General features: G+C 40.0%; 1 long non-coding RNA gene across 1 annotated transcript; it reads right to left on the bottom strand.

Annotated features, from left to right (window-relative positions):
• Positions 1-564: 564 nt before the first annotated feature.
• Positions 565-5,495, bottom strand: LOC115085945. Its single transcript, XR_003855001.1, has 2 exons — positions 4,380-5,495; positions 565-3,962 (listed from the first exon to the last, which is right to left on the bottom strand). It is a non-coding gene; the product is annotated as an uncharacterized LOC115085945 (long non-coding RNA).

The following is a 5,495-nucleotide window of genomic DNA, read 5'->3' as shown; positions in this document are numbered from 1 at the left end:
CAGGGTACCGTGCTCCATCAGGATCTCCTTGGTCAGCCTAAGTCGTGAAAAAACCTCCATTAGGGCGGTCTCCACCAGCAGGATGTTTATATTCAGTAGCAGCACTGTTTCCGGATATCTGGTGGCATACTCTAGTATGATGAGAATATATTTATTTCTTCGAGTTGGTCTCTCTAGTGGCCTCACAAGATCCATGCCCACTCTTTCAAAAGGGGTCTCAATTATAGGCATTGGTATGAAGGTGCTGCCCGTATTCTGGCAGGCTTTGCAAGCTGGCAGATAGGGCAGGACCAGCAATATTGCTTGACCCCTGATTTTACAGGTGGGGATAGTCCCTCCTTGATCTGTGGTGCAAAAGCTAGGTGAGTAGAAATGGGAGGCTCCAGGAAAAAAAACCAAACTGTACAGGGTTTTTCTTTTGTTCCTCTCTCCTCTTGCTGTGGCTGTGGGCTCGTCTGTGCTTCCCACTTAAGCAATAGATCCCACTTCTAACACCATATCTGGTAACTCAAGCGATAGCGGCTTGGGAATAGCCAGAGGGAAAAAGGAGGTAGACTCTGGCTGTTCCTTATGTATAGTTTATTTATAGTGAAAACAAAGAAATTACAGTGCACAGCCAAACAAAACAACTCAGGCAGCTCACCTTGACTTCAAGAATCTCACAAATATCAAAGAACAGTGCAAAACAAAAACACTTGTAGGCAACTCACCTTGACTTCAGGCAAGTTCCAAACTTAAACCTAGCAGGTCTTAACAATTACTCTCAAACCTTAATTGTAACAGGTCTTCTCGGATGGTGGTACTCTCTCTCTTCCCCAGGGTCTGCGTAACCCTTCTAGGCTCTAAGGTCTTATACTCTGGTGAAGGGTTCCTCCCTTCACCCAGGATTCTCTGTGGATCTGAACCTTAAGAAGGATCGGGCGAGATAGCTGTGCCTAGTCCTTTAAGGTAGTTTGAGGGAGTTTTCTGTACACTCCCTCACAAGGCGATTTGGGGAGTTCCAAGGGTGGCGGGGTCGACAGCAGTTAGTTCTCTTGCCGAGGAGAAGCATGCTGCAGCAGCCACCTTGAAACCACTGGTTTGTGAGAGGGACTTTTTTTCTCACACCTATAATGTGATTGTTTGTTTGCTGCTGTATCAGATACGAAGTCACGGTTAAGTACACGTCCTATGGATTTTCTCCTCCATAATCTGCAGTTTAGTTCCCAAAGACTCTGAGCAGGGCTCCTTGGGAATCCAGTTCCTAAAACCAGTCCACGTTTTTCTTCTACCCTGGTGAAACTGGGGTTACAAACTAGCGAAGTTATATGTAATAATTCCCTACTACCTTAGATAGACAACCAAAAGAGTGCTTAACATAATATACAGAAACATTTTATTACTGCAATAATATGGAAAACATTTCTTAAAAAATAAGTTAATTGGATGGGTCTATCTAATCTTCCAATACCTTCCAAAACAAATTCACATATCAATATATACAAACAATACACTTTTACATTTCATTAAGTGCAAATTTTAGGATTCATTTAAAACCCCAAATCATATTTTATCTATACCTATATACATACATACACATATATATGGGAAACCCCTATATACATCAATTATCCCAAGGTGATTTTAATATTCACGTGGAACCCCAAAACATACATTTTTGTGGAAAAATCCCTACATATACAGAGAACCCAATATAAAAATATGGAAAATCCCTATATATGCATATATATAGAGAGAACCTCTACAAAAGACCATTGTTTCACCAACATTAGGCTTCATCAAGGGGATTACATCAACCACACGGGGATTATATCAAACTCATGACTTGGGTGGAACATCAATCCAATTTCACATTTTTTTCTTCCTAATCTATCTCATTACAGAAATTATAACTCACCGAAAGCATTGAAATTGTAAGCTAACTTGCCAAGAGCGTTGAGACTGTGAGTCTTCCACAGCATTAAGCACAGTCGACAAGTCGCAGCACTCTTTAGCAAACAACCTTATAAAACCTTAGCAATATTTGACGTTCTTCCTTTTAAGATATCACACATTGCCTTCAGCTCTTGGAATGTACAGTCTTGGCGTACTCTGATTCTTATAGATTACTTGGTGGGCATGGAGCAGTTTTCTTGTTTTTACATCCAACTGTTTGAGATTTTTTATTGGGCCAGTCTTACCAGTCTAGAATCCCCAAACTGTAGGAGGGTGAGGGATTGAAGTAGATTCATGGGCTGTGGAGTGCCTTTTTGGTTGGGGGGGACCAAGCAAATTAACCAAGCTCCACCTTCAGTTCCCACTGCCAATTTCTTACTTTACATTTACAGTTAGTCATTCTTTCTTACATAAATTCTTTGCATAAATTACAGACTATAGTTATTCATTCCCAGACCAACTAATAAGCTTGAAAACTAGATATAGTGGTAAAGGAGAAATGACAAAACTAGCATTACAAATAGAAGTGTCAGTACTAAGAGACTCTTCTCTACTATGTATGGAGAGATACCATCAAGTACCAAGAGATATAATTAGAGATGAAGAAAATATGGCCTAAAGACAGAAAGAATCCTAATTGTTCGGGCATCACTCACCTGAATAAAACCAAGCTCTCCTTGATATGTTGCCTGCATATATTACACCGTACAAGCTTCAGAAAGAAGCCATGTGAGACAATGCAAGCCTTAAGAAGAGCACTAGCAGTAAATGTGACAGATTAAGATCATACCCAACATATCCTGGTGTAAGAATAAGGTTCATTCTTGTCATGGTATGTGCAAGAAAAACCTGAAGCTTTGTCCTCTTCCTGTTCAAGTACGGTACTTTCATGTTACAGTTTTCAGTCAAAGAGATGTTTTCAGTTTTGCCAAATTTTCCTTTAAGAAAGTTCTCCTTAGCACATTTGTCCAGGGCAAATCTCATATCAATGTCATCCGAGAAGCTCTTCACCACTCTGAGTTGATCTTCAAAGCGATGTAAAGCTGCAAATCATCTACAAATGGTAGTTGCGTTGTCCTCTGTGGATCATTAAAATCTCCAGATTTAAGGCTAAGTCCAGAACCCAATGATTCAATAACAGCATGCAAGGGATTCAGTGCCAGACAAAACAGGAGCGACAGCAAAGAATCACCCTGAAATATTCCACGCTGGAACTTGATGTTAGGAATGATAATCAGTCTGTCTTCATAATTCAGATGCAATGTAGTCTGCCACATTTTCCTGGTAAACTTAACATACTCAATCAGTGAGGGTTCACTCTCTACATTTCGAAGCAATTTATTATCCAACAGTGTGAGATTCTATCAAAAGTTTTATGTATTTATTTAATATTACATCCACGCTATACTTAGGTTTCAAACTTGTTTTTACAGCTGGCCATGATGGTTTTATTCACCATCAACTGGTCTTTAGTTCCGTATGCTCATCCTTTGTTGCCCTTCGCTGCTATTGCCATAAAGTTAATGACTGTCTACGTGATCGTATATTCTGTCTTCCTCTACTGCAGTGAACAGTGAGCTGCTTGTAGATTGTAAGTAGGCATGTTATTAAATATATGCCTGTTTGGTCTCTCTTTGGAAGGAGAAGTGCCCTTCCTGTTATTAGCCACCGTAGTATTAGTTTTGGCCGTTTGATCAATTTAAACTTTGCAGTTTGCCAGATCTTGGTGGAGACATGTTAAAAACGTTTGAGCCAGAAGTTGGGCACTCCCATCAGGACCAGGGCACTTCCAATCTGGGGCTCTTTATAATTTGGTTTCCAGTTCTTTCGTTGACACTTCAGGCCATGCCATAGTTTTGATGTTCGCCTTTTCCATGTTCTCCTGTATGCTGGGCTGCCATGCGTCTTCCCTGTTGTACTCAGTGGAATTCTCATACATTTCTCCAGAACTCTTCTGTCTACGCTTTGGTGGGTGGGTGTTTATTTGCACTAATGTTCACCAGTTCGCTGGAGACTTGCTTTGGGTTCTGCAAAGAAAGGTTTTATGTTGATATTTCTCTGGCTGTTTTCATCATATCTCCATAGCTTTTTGGTGCCACTATGTTCAATTTGTTATTGGAGTGTATCAATCCAAGTGCATGGCTGTTAGGCCGGCATGTTTCAGCCTCAGGTTTTGAATTTCTCTCAGATTTGATCTACTCAGTCCTTTGAGAAATACATCCATCTGTGGCAATTTTATTCTTTTCTCGCTGTCTTTTTCTAAGGAGGAGTGAACTTTCTTGCTTTCTTCTGACCTGGTGCCATTGAGATATGACTCTCAGTAATGAGTTCTGCTGCAAAATATTGTATCTAATTTATTTCTGTGCTATCAATAGCTGGTCCCTTTTTTCAGATTAAGGTCTTGTTGATCTCACTTATGTTTTTACTTTGGGTGTCAGATTTACCTTAGGTTCTTTTCCCTCTCCTGGATGCCAGCGTGCATATCCATCTCCTTATAAGCCAGGAGCTCAACCTCCATGTCCAGAGCTGTTCTTTTCGTTTTTACCAGTTTCTATGCATGAAAAATTAAGAAAGCTACATTATTCTGTGGTGTGGGAGCTATAGGACAATGCACTATTGGTCTGAGCTTACTATAGGTGTTAATGTGAGTGGGTGTCTTTGTGCTTATTTATGTGGTTACCAATTTGCTTTGTTTGAAAAGGGATGTGGCATTGCATGGCCATGTTGAAACTGTACTAGTTTTATAAGCGTTGTACATATATCATGGTTATAACTGTGGTTCATGATGTTGTGCAATGCAACATAAATATAAATAATGTTTAAAAAAAACAACAACCCCACTCCATCTCCTAGTATTTTTCCTCCCTTTCCTCTTCACTCTGCTTCCTGAACCTTTATGCATTGCTTTTATCTATACTATGGTTTTAACTAAACATACAACTAGTCATAATAGCTTTATTCTGCAAAAGCTGGTCTTTGGTTCTATATGCTCTTTTGTTACCTTCCTGTTCTATTGCCAAGGTTTTCTTAGAATTAATGTGACGATATATTCTATGTTCATCGATTGCAGTGGACAGCTTATATATTGCAGGCAATCAAGTTATTGGTTGATAGTTTCTGGGGACATTATTTGGCTCTCAGAATTCTTCCTGTTATTAGCTATTGTGGAGTTAAATCTAGCTGTCTGATCAATTAGTTTTCGCAGTTAGCCAAATAATCTTGGTGGAGAGAGGTCAAATATTTGAGCCAAAAGTTGGGCACTCCATCAGGACCAGGGCACTTCCAATTTGGGACTCATTATAACCTGGCTCCCAGCTCAATCTCTGTAACTTCAGGCCAATCCATAGTTTTGAAGGTTGCCTGTTCTATATTCCCCTGTATGCTGGGCAACCATTCTGCTTTACTATTATGCGCTACAGGATCTTCATACAAATTTCTCCAAAGCGGTTCTTTTTCTTATTTTAAGAAGAACATAAGAACATGCCATACTGGGTCAAACCAAGGGTCCATCAAATCCAGCATCCTGTTTCCAACAGTGGCCAATCCAGGCCATAAGAACC

This window comes from Rhinatrema bivittatum, chromosome 2, assembly GCF_901001135.1.
Source record: "Rhinatrema bivittatum chromosome 2, aRhiBiv1.1, whole genome shotgun sequence".
Classification (NCBI taxonomy): domain Eukaryota; kingdom Metazoa; phylum Chordata; class Amphibia; order Gymnophiona; family Rhinatrematidae; genus Rhinatrema; species Rhinatrema bivittatum.
This window is presented reverse-complemented; position numbering and strand designations above follow the sequence as displayed.